Source organism: Arachis hypogaea, chromosome 4 (assembly GCF_003086295.3).
Source record: "Arachis hypogaea cultivar Tifrunner chromosome 4, arahy.Tifrunner.gnm2.J5K5, whole genome shotgun sequence".
Classification (NCBI taxonomy): domain Eukaryota; kingdom Viridiplantae; phylum Streptophyta; class Magnoliopsida; order Fabales; family Fabaceae; genus Arachis; species Arachis hypogaea.
The window spans coordinates 26,530,431-26,543,750 of record NC_092039.1 but is presented as its reverse complement, the minus strand read 5'-3'; the positions used below and the strand labels follow the sequence as shown (position 1 = coordinate 26,543,750).

The 13,320-nt window shown below is 38.3% G+C and overlaps 1 non-coding gene across 1 annotated transcript; it reads right to left on the bottom strand.

Moving 5' to 3' along the window:
- Positions 1 to 4,764: 4,764 nt before the first annotated feature.
- Positions 4,765 to 4,872, bottom strand: LOC112799500 (small nucleolar RNA R71). Its single transcript, XR_003201077.1, has one exon. It is a non-coding gene; the product is annotated as a small nucleolar RNA R71 (small nucleolar RNA).
- Between the last annotated feature and the right edge of the window lie 8,448 nt (positions 4,873 to 13,320).

Below are 13,320 nucleotides of genomic sequence, written 5' to 3'. Positions count from 1 at the left end.
AAGGATATGATTCAAACATTAAACCTTTCTCAACAGAAAAGGCAACATACTTGAATTGTTGAATCAAATCATTAATTAATAGCAAGCATCTTTGAAAATGGAAAGAAATTGATTTTGAAAAAGATTTGATTGAAAAGATTTGATTTGAAAAAGATTTGATTTTGAAAAACTTTGAAAACTTGAAAAAAATTGCATTAAAAACAAAATCTTCCCTCTTATGCCATCCTGGCGTTAAACGCCCAGAATGGTGCACATTCTGGCGTTTAACGCCCAAACCACTACCTTTTTGGGCGTTAAACGCCCAGCCAGGCACCCTGGCTGGCGTTTAAACGCCAATCTGTCTTCTTCACTGGGCATTTTGAACGCCCAGCTTTTTCTGTGTAGTTCCTCTGCTGTATGTTCTGAATCTTCAATTCTCTGTATTATTGACTTGAAAAGACACAAATTAAAAAATATTTTTGGGTTTTTAATAATGAGGAATAATCAACATGCAACTAAAATCAAATAACAATGCATGCAAGACACCAAACTTAGCAGTTTGTATACTACTGACACTAACAAAATGAGAATGCATATGAGACACATAAACACTCAAGTCAATAGAATTCAAAGATCAGAGCAATGAAATCATCAAGAACAACTTGAAGATTAATGAAGACACATGCATGAGTGCAAGAAGAACAAAAACATGCAATTGACACCAAACTTAACATGAGACTCTAGACTCAACAAGAAACATAAAATATTTTTGGTTTTTATGATTTTGTAATTTTTTTTGGATTTTTCGAAAATTAAGTGGAAAAGAAAATAAAGGTATCAAAATTCTTAATGAGAATTCCAGGAATCATGCAATGTTAGTCTAAAGCTTCAGTCTAAAGAAATTAGACATGGCTAGCCAAGCTTCAGCAGAACATTGCATTCAAGAGCTAAATTGATGGAGATCAATCAGCTTTGGTGATGATAAGAACATCACCTTGAAACATTAGAATTCATTTTTTTAGGAACTCTGAAGAAAAAGACCTAATCTAAGCAACAAGATGAACCGTCAGTTGTCCAAACTCAACAATCCTCGGCAACGGCGCCAAAAACTTGGTGCATGATGAGCGGATAATTTGTACGCTTTTTGGTATTGTTTTTAGTATGATCTAGTTGGTTTTTAGTATATTTTTATTAGTTTTTAGTTAAAATTCACTTTTCTGGACTTTACTATGAGTTTGTGCGTTTTTCTATGATTTCAGGTATTTTCTGGCTGAAATTGAGGGACCTGAGCAAAAATCTGATTCAGAGACTAAAAAGGACTGCAGATGCTGTTGGATTCTGACCTCCCTGCACTCGAAGTGGATTTTCTGGAGCTACAGAACTCCAATTGGCGTTCTCTTAAAAGCGTTGGAAAGTAGACATCCTGGGCTTTCCAGCAATATATGATAGTCCATACTTTGCGCAAGATTTGATGGCCCAAACCGGCGTTCAAAGTCACCATCAGAATTCCCAGCGTTAAACGCCGGAACTGGCACAAGGATGGGAGTTAAACGCCCAAACTGGCACCAAAGCTGGCGTTTAACTCCAAGAAGAGTCTCTACACGAAATTGCTTCAATGCTCAGCCCAAGCACACACCAAGTGGGCCCGGAAGTGGATTTTTATGTCATTTACTCATCTCTGTAAACCCTAGGCTATTAGTTCTTTATAAGTAGGACCTTTTACTATTGTATTTTCATCTTTTGATCATGTTTTTATGATTGAACCCTCTTTGGGAGGCTGGCCATTCGGCCATGCCTAGACCTTGTTCTTATGTATTTTCAACGGTGGAGTTTCTACACACCATAGATTAAGGTGTGGAGCTCTGCTGTACCTCGAGTATTAATGCAATTACTATTGTTCTTCTATTCAATTCCGCTTGTTCTTATTCCAAGATATCACTTGTTCTTCAACTTGATGAATGTGATGATCCGTGACACTCATCATCATTCTCACCTATGAACGTGTGCCTGACAACTACCTCCGTTCTACCTTAGATTGGGTGGATATCTCTTGGATTCTTTAACCGGAATCTTCGTGGTATAAGCTAGAACTGATGGCGGCATTCAAGAGAATCCGGAAGGTCTAAACCTTGTCTGTGGTATTCTGAATAGGATTCAATGATTGAATGACTGTGACGAGCTTCAAACTCGCGATTGTGGGGCATTAGTGACAGACGCAAAAGAATCACTGGATTCTATTCCGACATGATCGAGAACCGACAGCTGGATAGCCGTGTCGTGACAGGGTGCGTTGAACATTTCCACTGAGAGGATGGGAGGTAGCCACTGACAACGGTGAAACCCTTGCATACAGCTTGCCATGGAAAGGAGTAAGAAGGATTGGATGAAGATAGTAGGAAAGCAGAGAGACGGAAGGGACCAAGTATCTTCATACGCTTATCTGAAATTCCCACCAATGAATTACATAAGTATCTCTATCTTTATCTTTATGTTTTATTCATCATTCATAACCATTTGAGTTTGCCTGACTAAGATTTACAAGGTGACCATAGCTTGCTTCATACCAACAATCTCTATGGGATCGACCCTTACTCGCGTAAGGTTTATTACTTGGACGACCCAGTACACTTGCTGGTTAGTTGTGCGAAGTTGTGATAAAAAGTTGAGATTGCAATTGAGCGTACCATGTTGATGGCACCATTGATGATCACAATTTCGTGCACCAAGTTTTTGGCGCCGTTGCCGGGGATTGTTCGAGTATGGACAACTGACGGTTTATTTTGTTGCTTAGATTAGGTATTTTTCTTCAGAGTTCTTAAGAATGAATTCTAGTGTTTCAAGGTGATGTTCTTATCATCACCAAAGCTGATTGATTTTCATCAATTTAGCTCTTGAATGCAATGTCCTGCTGAAGCTTGTTCAGCCATGTCTAATTTCTTTAGACTGAAGCTTTAGACTAACATTGCATGATTCTTGGAATTCTCATTAAGAATTTTGATATTTTTATTTTTCCTCTTCATTTAATTTTCGAAAAAACCAAAAAAATTACAAAATCATAAAAACCAAAAATATTGTATGTTTCTTGTTGAGTCTAGAGTCTAATGTTAAGTTTGGTGTCAATTGCATGTTTCTGTTCTTTTTGCCTTCATACATGTGTCTTCATTAATCTTCAAGTTGTTCTTGATGATTACATTGCTCTGATTTTTAAATTCCCTTGACTTGAGTGTTTATGTGTCTCATATGCATTCTCATTTTTAGTGTCAGCAGTATACAAACTGCTAAGTTTGGTGTCTTGCATGCATTGTTATTTGATTTTAGTTGCATTTTGATTATTCCTTATTATTAAAAATCCAAAAATATTTTTAATTTGTGTCTTTTCAAGTCAATAATACAGAGGATTGAAGATTCAGAACATTCAACAGAGGAATTGCACAGAAAAAGTTGGGCGTTCAGAACGCCAGTAAGGAAGGCAAACTGGCGTTTAAACGCCAGCCAGGGTGCTTGGCTGGGCGTTTAACGCCCAAAAGGGTAGTAGTTTGGGCGTTAAACGCCAGAATGTGTGGCACAAGAGGGAAGATTTTGTTTTCAAATCAAATTTTTTTAGTTTTCAAAATCTTTTCAAAATCAAATCTTTTTCAAATCAAATTTTTTCTATCAAATCTTTTTCAAAATCAATTTCTTTCTATTTTCAAAGATACTTGCTATCAATTAATGATTTGATTCAACATTTCAAGTATGTTGCCTTTTCTGTTGAGAAAGGTTTAATGTTTGAATCATATCTTTTCTTGATAGCCAAGTCATTAATTTTCAAAATCAAATCTTTTCTAAAATGTTTTTCAAATCATATCTTCTCAATCACATCTTTTTAAAACCAATCATATCTTCCTAATCACATCTTTTTCAAAATAGTTTTCAATCATATCTTTTTAATTTCTAATTTTAAAATCTTTTTCAAAAATCACTTTACTTCTTTCTCAATCTTGGTTTTCGAAAATCAATTAAAGTTTTTCAAAATGTTTTTAAAATCTTTTTATATTATTTTCGAAAATTTCTTCCCATCTTCTCACATCCTTCTATTTATGGACTAACACTATTCCTTAATGCACAATTCAAACCCCATCTTTCTTGATAAGTTCGAATTTTCTACCTCTTCCTTCCATTTTTTCTTTTCCTCTGACACCTCAAGGAATCTCTATACTATGACATAGAGGATTCCATATTTTCTTGTTCTCTTCTCTTTCATATGAGCAGAAGCAAAGACAAAAGCATTCTTGTTGAGGCTGACCCTAAACCTGAAAGGACCTTGAAGCGAAAGCTAAGAGAAGCTAAGGCACAACTCTCTGTAGAGGACCTAACAGAAATCTTCAAAGAATAAGAAAACATGGCAGCCAAAAACAACAACAATGCCAACAATGCAAGGAAGGTGCTGGGTGACTTTACTGCACCTACTCCCGACTTCTATGGGAGAAGCATCTCTATCCCTGCGATTGGAGCAAACAACTTTGAGCTTAAGCCTCAATTGGTTTCTCTAATGCAACAGAATTGCAAGTTCCATGGACTTCCATTAGAAGATCCTCATAGTTTTTAGCTGAGTTCTTGCAAATCTGTGACACTGTCAAGACTAATGGGGTTGACCTTGAGGTCTACAGACTTATGTTATTCCCTTTTGCTGTAAGAGACAGAGCTAGGATATGGTTGGACTCACAACCTAAAGAAAGCCTGAACTCTTGGGAAAAGCTAGTCAATGCCTTCTTGGCAAAGTTCTTTCCACCTCAAAAATTGAGTAAGCTTAGAGTGGAAGTCCAAACCTTCAAACAGAAGGAAGGAGAATCCCTCTATGAAGCTTGGGAAAGATACAAACAATTAATCAGAAAGTGTCCCTCTGATATGCTTTCTGAATGGAGCATCATAGGTATTTTCTATGATGGTCTCTCTCTGAACTATCCAAGATGTCTTTGGATGGCTCTGCTGGAGGATCTCTTCATCTGAAGAAGACGCCTACAGAAGCTCAAGAACTAATTGAAATGGTTGCAAATAACCAATTCATGTACACTTCTGAAAGAAATCCTGTGAACAATGGGACAAATCAGAAGAAAGGAGTTCTTGAGATTGACACTCTGAATGCCATATTGGCTCAGAACAAAATATTGACTCAGCAAGTCAATATGATTTCTCAAAGTCTGTCTGGAATGCAAAATGCACCAGGCAGTACTAAGGAAGCTTCATCTGAAGAAGAAGCTTATGATCCTGAGAACCCTTCAATGGAAGAGGTGAATTACATGGGAGAACCCTATGGAAACACCTACAATCCTTCATGGAGAAATCATCCAAATCTTTCATGGAAGGATCAACAGAGACCTCAACAAGGTTTCAACAATAATAATGGTGGAAGAAATAGGTTTAGCAATAGCAAGCCTTTTCCATCATCTTCTCAGCAACAGACAGAGAGTTCTAAGCAGAACAACTCTGACTTAGCAACCATGGTCTCTGATCTAATCAAAACCACTCAAAGTTTCATGACTGAAACAAGGTCCTCCATTAGAAACTTGGAGGGACAAGTGGGTCAGCTGAGCAAGAAAATTACTGAACTCCCTCCTAGTACTCTTCCAAGCAATACAGAAGAAAATCCAAAAGGAGAGTGCAAAGCCATCAACATGGCCGAATTTGGAGAGGAGGAAGAGGCAGTGAACACCACTGAGGAAGACCTCAATGGACATTCACTGGCCTCCAATGAGTTCCCCAATGAGGAACCATGGGAATCTGAGGCTCAAAATGAGACCATAGAGATTCCATTGGACTTACTTCTGCCATTCATGAGCTTTGATGAGTATTCTTCCTCTGAAGAGGATGAGTATGTCACTGAAGAGCAAGTTGCTAAATACCTTGGAGCAATCATGAAGCTAAATGACAAGTTATTTGGAAATGAGACTTGGGAGGATGAACCCCCTTTGCTCACCAAAGAACTAGATGACTTGTCTAGGCAGAAACTGCCTCAAAAGAGACAGGATCCTGGGAAGTTTTCAATACCTTGTACCATAGGCACCATGACCTTCAAGAAGGCCTTGTGTGACCTAGGGTCAAGTGTAAACCTCATGCCTCTCTCTGTAATGGAGAAGCTAGGGATCTTTGAGGTGCAAGCTGCAAAAATCTCACTAGAGATGGCAGACAATTCAAGAAAACAAGCTCATGGACTTGTAGAGGATGTTTTGGTAAAGGTTGAAGACCATTACATCCCTGCTGATTTCATAGTCCTAGAGACTGGGAAGTGCATGGATGTATCCATCATCCTTGGCAGACCCTTCCTAGCCACAGCAAAGGCTGTGATTGATGTTGATAGAGGAGAATTGATTATTCAAGTAAATGAAGAATCCTTTTTGTTTAAGGCTCAAGGATATCCCTCTGTCACCAGGGAGAGGAAGCATGAAGAGCTTCTTTAAGTTTGGTGTTGGGAGGCCACAAACAACTTCTGAGTTTGGTGTTGAACCCCCACATTCAAACTCTAAGTTTGGTGTTGGGAGGTTCCAACAGTGCTCTGAGCATCTGTGAGGCTCCATGAGAGCCCTCTGTCAAGCTACTGACAATAAAGAAGCGCTTGTTGGGAGGCAACCCAATGTTATATTTTATCTATTTTTCTTTGTTATTTTATGTTTTCTGTAGGTTGATGATCATGAGAAGTCACAAAATCAATTAAAAAAGCAAAAACAGAAAGAAAAATAGAAAGAAAAATAGCACACCCTGGAGGAAGAACCTGCTGGCGTTTAAACGCCAGTAAGGCTAGCAGATGGGCGTTTAACGCCCAGTCTGGCACCATTCTGGGCTTTTAACGCCAGAAAGGGGCACCAGACTGGCGTTAAACGCCAGAAAAGGGCAAGAAGTTGGCGTTAAACGCCAGAAATGGTCACCAGCCCGGCGTTTAACGCCATAATTGGCACAAAGAGCAATTTTGCTCGCCACTTGGTGCAGGGATGACTTTTCCTTGACACCTCAGGATCTGTGGACCCCACAGGATCCCTACCTACCCCACCACTCTCTCTCTCTTCTTCACCCATTCACCAATCACCTCAACACCTCTTCCCCAAAAACCCTTCACCTATCAAATCCCATCTTTCTCTTCACCATTCACATCCATCCTTCATAAAACCCCACCTACCCCACCATTCAAATTCAAAACACTTTCCTTCCCAAACCCACCCTCCCATAACCGAACCTTACACCTCTCTTCACCCCTATATAAACCCCTCTTCACTCCTTCATTTTCACACAACCTAAACACTCATTCTCCCCCTTTTGCCGAACCACAAGGCCATCTCCATCTCCTCTATTTCTTCTTCTTCTACTCTCTTCTTTCTTCTTTTGCTCGAGGACGAGCAAACCTTTTAAGTTTGGTGTGGTAAAAGCATTGCTTTTTGTTTTTCCATAACCATTCATGGCATCCAAGGCCGGAGAAACCTCTAGAAAGAAGAAAGGGAAGGCAAAAGCTTTCACTTCCGAGCCATGGGAGATGGAGAGATTCATCTCAAGGGTGCATCAAGACCACTTCTATGAAGTTGTGGCCTTGAAGAAGGTGATCCCCGAGGTCCCTTTCAAACTCAAAAAGAGTGAATATCCGGAGATCCGACATGAGATCCGAAGGAGAGGTTGGGAAGTTCTTACCAACCCCATTCAACAAGTCGAAATCTTAATGGTTCAAGAGTTCTATGCCAATGCATGAATCACCAAGAACCATGATCAAATTGTGAACCCGGATCCAAAGAATTGGCTTACTATGGTTCGGGGGAAATACTTGGATTTTAGTATGGAAAATGTAAGGTTGGCATTCAACTTGCCCATGATGCAAGGAGATGAACACCCTTACACTAGAAGGGTCAACTTTGATCAAAGGTTGGACCAAGTCCTCATAGACATTTGTGAAGAGGGCGCCCAATGGAAGAGAGATTCAAGAGGAAAGCCGGTTCAATTGAGAAGGCATGACCTCAAACCCGTGGCTAGGGGATGGTTGGAGTTTATCCAACGCTCAATCATTCCCACTAGCAACCGGTCCAAAGTTACTATAGACCAGGCCATCATGATTCATAGCATCATGATTGGAGAAGAAATAGAAGTTCATGAGGTTATATCCCAAGAACTTTATAAGGTGGCGGACAAGTCCTCTACCTTGGCAAGGTTAGCCTTTCCTCATCTCATTTGTCACCTCTGTTATTCAGTTGGAGTTGACATAGAGGGAGACATCCCCATTGATGAGGACAAGCCCATCACTAAGAAGAGGATGGAGCAAACAAGAGACCCCTCTCATCATCAAATCCCTGAGATGCCTCAAGGGATGCACTTTTCTCCACAAAACTATTGGGAGCAACTAAACACCTCCCTAGGAGAATTGAGTTCCAACATGGGACAACTAAGGGTGGAGCACCAAGAACATTCCATCCTCCTCCATGAAATAAGAGAAGATCAAAGAATCATGAGAGAGGAACAACAAAGACAAGGAAGAGACATTGAGGAGCTCAAGCACTCCATAGGATCTTCAAGAGGAAGAACAAGCCGCCATCACTAAGGTGGACCCGTTCTTTAATTTCCTTGTTCTTTATTTTCTGTTTTTCGAAAAAAATCATGCTTATGTTTATCTATGTTTGTGTCTTGTGATCATTAGTGTCTATGCCTTAAAGTTATGAATGTCCTATGAATCCATCACCTTTCTTGAATGAAAAATGTTCTTAATTGAAAAAGAGAAGAATTGCATGAATTTAGAATTTTATAACAGATTAATTATTTTGGTGTGGTGGCAATATTTTTGTTCTCTGAATGTATGCTTAAACAGTGCATATGTCTTTTGAATTTGTGGTTCATGAATGTTGGCTCTTGAAAGAATGATGAAAAAGGAGACATGTTACTGAGGATCTGAAAAATCATAAAAATGATTCTTGAAGCAAGAAAAAGCAGTGAATACAAAAAAAAAGAGAGAAGGAGAAAAACAAAAAAAAGGAGAAAGAGAAAAAGAAAGAAAAAGAAAGAAATAAAAGTGTGATCCAAGGCAAAAAGAGTGTGCTTAAGAACCCTGGACACCTCTAATTGGGGACTCTAGCAAAGCTGAGCCACAATCTGAAAAGGTTCACCCAATTATGTGTCTGTGGCATGTATGTATCCGGTGGTAATACTGGAAGACAGAGTGCTTTGGGTCACGGCCAAGACTCAATAAGTAGTTGTGTTCAAGAATCATCATACTTAACTAGGAGAATCAATGACACTATCTGGATTCTAAGTTCCTAAAGAAGCCAATCATTCTGAATTTCAAAGGATAGAGTGAGATGCAAAAGCTGTTCAGTGGCAAAAAGCTAAAAGCCCCGCTCATCTAATTAATACTGATCTTCATAGATGTTTTTGGAATTCATTGCATATTCTCTTCTTTTTATCTTATTTGATTTTCAGTTGCTTGAGGACAAGCAACAATTTAAGTTTGGTGTTGTGATGAGCGGATAATTTGTACGCTTTTTGGCATTGTTTTTAGTATGTTTTTAGTATGATCTAGTTGGTTTTAGTATATTTTTATTAGTTTTTAGTTAAAATTCACTTTTCTGGACTTTACTACGAGTTTGTGTGTTTTTCTGTGATTTCAGGTATTTTCTGGCTGAAATTGAGGGACCTGAGCAAAAATCTGATTCAGAGACTAAAAAGGACTGCAGATGCTGTTGGATTCTGACCTCCCTACACTCGAAGTAGATTTTCTGGAGCTACAGAACCCCAATTGGCGCTCTCTCAAAAGCGTTGGAAAGTAGCCATCCTGGGCTTTCCAGCAATATATGATAGTCCATACTTTGCCCAAGATTTGATGGCCCAAACCGGCGTTCAAAGTCACCATCAGAATTCCCAGCGTTAAACGCCGGAACTGGCACAAGGATGGGAGTTAAACGCCCAAACTAGCACCAAAGCTGGCGTTTAACTCCAAGAAGAGTCTCTACACGAAATTGCTTCAATGCTCAGCCCAAGCACACACCAAGTGGGCCCGGAAGTGGATTTTTATGTCATTTACTCATCTCTGTAAACCCTAGGCTACTAGTTCTCTATAAGTAGGACCTTTTAGTATTGTATTTTCATCTTTTGATCATGTTTTTATGATTGAACCCTCTTTGGGAGGCTGGCCATTCGGCCATGCCTAGACCTTGTTCTTATGTATTTTCAACGGTGGAGTTTCTACACACCATAGATTAAGGTGTGGAGCTCTGCTGTACCTCGAGTATTAATGCAATTACTATTGTTCTTCTATTCAATTCCGCTTGTTCTTATTCCAAGATATCACTTGTTCTTCAACTTGATGAATGTGATGATCCGTGACACTCATCATCATTCTCACCTATGAACGTGTGCCTGACAACCACCTCCGTTCTACCTTAGATTGGGTGGATATCTCTTGGATTCTTTAACCGGAATCTTCGTGGTATAAGCTAGACCTGATGGCGGCATTCAAGAGAATCCGGAAGGTCTAAACCTTGTCTGTGGTATTCTGAGTAGGATTCAATGATTGAATGACTGTGACGAGTTTCAAACTTGCGATTGTGGGGCGTTAGTGACAGACGCAAAAGAATCACTAGATTCTATTCCGACATGATCGAGAACCGACAGCTGGATAGCCGTGCCGTGATAGGGTGCGTTGAACATTTCCACTGAGAGGATGGGAGGTAGCCACTGACAACGGTGAAACCCTTGTATACAGCTTGCCATGGAAAGGAGTAAGAAGGATTGGATGAAGACAGTAGGAAAGCAGAGAGACGGAAGGGACCAAGCATCTTCATACGCTTATCTGAAATTCCCACCAATGAATTACATAAGTATCTCTATCTTTATCTTTATGTTTTATTCATCATTCATAACCACTTGAGTTTGCCTGACTAAGATTTACAAGGTGACCATAGCTTGCTTCATACCAACAATCTCTGTGGGATCGACCCTTACTCGCGTAAGGTTTATTACTTGGACGACCCAGTACACTTGCTGGTAAATTTGAATATAGAAAATAATCCAACAATTGTGAAATTGGATAAAAATCATAACTTATCTCAAATCCAATAAATCAAAACTTGCCTTAATTATCTTTAATAAAATAATCTCTGAAATTAAGGCTATAAATAACCATAGGATTTGAGACTTGATCATAATAAGACTTTTTCAAATATTCTGGGTCTTACATTCTACCCACCTTATAAAAATTTTCGCCCTCGAAAATTGATACAAAACGAAAGGAATTTCATAACAGTTCACCCTTAAACACATTTAAGGAAAAAGTAAAAATTATCTTAACATATAAACATATATACGGTTTTCAAATACTTGGATGGTCGTATGCATAAAGATACAAAGGTAGGAGTGTGATTGCAAAGCAAACATTACAAGGTAGGCTCAATGCAAAAGATAACATGGGTCAATCATGCGATAGAAGGGCAAGGCATCAAAGGCTATCAAACAGGATGGAGTTAAAACGACGTGTTTATCCTCCGCACACTAATCTCATACCAACCTCAAAGTTTCAACCTTCCAATTCCATCAAGCACTTTACAATCCCAAATTTCGATCACAAGCCTGACAACCACAAACCCGTTCGCAAGGAACAAAACACCCATCACTTGTAACGCTGCACACCTACCGTTTCAACTTCCATATACACATATCACGTCTTAAAGAACTAACGCATCGCGTCACTACGTCTATAAGTCGCACGTGATATCAAAATAATTCTCGAGTCTACTCAGAAGGATACAAGATTTAAAAGGAGAGTCAAATGTCAAGGATAGTACTCATAGATTAGAAAGAATATATCCAATTCCAGACAAACAAGGATGCTCAAGCAATGAAGTTTGCTAGAAATAAATCAATTGACAACTTCAAAGATAACCCTTGGGTCAAAGAAGTTCAATAGGATCAACAAGAAAACCAACGCATCAGTTTGAAACAAACTCAAACTAAGTCGATGAAGTATGCGGTTTACAGAAGAGAATATTTCAAACTCAAGACAAAGCTTACAGAACTCAAGAGCACGATTACAAATACTTTTGAATACGTTGTTTTTTTTTTTAAGAGAATCGAAAACTTGCAAGAAAGTCACCTCGCAGTTTAAAAGAAGGTTAAGCAACAAACATCCTTCAAAAGAGTAACAAAAACATAAACGTGGCTTTGCTTTAATACAATCTCGTGTTGAAGTAGATTATGCAGAGTTTTAAAAACAAGGTGCTCACACGTTTGGCTAAAAGCTAAAATATTTCCTCAAAACATTTTAGAAAGATAATTAGGTGCACAACTTAACCAAAAGCAATCATAAAACTCAGAAGAGAAATCAAATGCTTGTTCAAAATTTCCCAAAATTCATATTCAAACAAGTATGTGTAGCATTTATGGCAAGGACGAAAGAGGAAGTTAAATTCTCTTTAGAAAAGAAAATCCGAGGTAAAAATTTGCTTACAGTTGGTAAGGAAACAAGCGGTGTGTTACAAACGAACAGGTTTCCATTAAACAAGAAAACTTTTCAAAACCTCATTTAAAATAGCGCATGTCAACTTTAAAACAATTTTGTCAAAAATTGAATAATGGTTTCAATCCCAATCAAGCAACAGAAACTAAATTTCATTTAGAATTTCTTCAAAGAGACTTCAAAACTTCTTTAAAAGTTCAAAACAACTCCAAAGTGTTCTTGAAATCACCATCTCAGAAGGACATTCAAGGAGATTAGAATGTACTTAAAAGGAGTCAAGCCATAAAAGAAAGAATCTCAATTCAAAATAGTTAAAACAAGATCCACTAGGCGTGACACATCAAACCAGCTTTCAATTGACTCAAAAGAATACAAAAATCATAGAAAAAGACAACTTAATCATTAGTAACTTCTCAAGGATAAATCTTTGACTAAAAACTCTGTTAGAGACAATGAGAAGATAAACGATGCAGTAATTTGAAACGAATCAAACTGACTCACATAAGGATGAAATTTACAAGATTGGATAACCCAAGATCAATGGTAATGCTCACAAGATGTAAGAAATTAGTTAAAAACAAAATCAAGTATGACATTCATAGAGATGATAGGTTTAACAAAGAATTTAGTCCGTTCATAAGAAGAAAGCTATGAGTCCAACATTTTCAAAAGAACAACAGTGGCATAAACCATGTAGTATGCTAAATCAGACTCAAATAAAAATGAATTAAGTAAAGTTTATCAAACAAAACTCGACCGGGATAAAAGCGAGAAAAAATACTTCCTTTCCAGAATTTCGAAAAATATCCAAATACATAATCAAATGAAGTTGTGCATTGGAACTATAGTAAAATTACTAGAAAATCAAATTGTAATTTAAGGTAAAT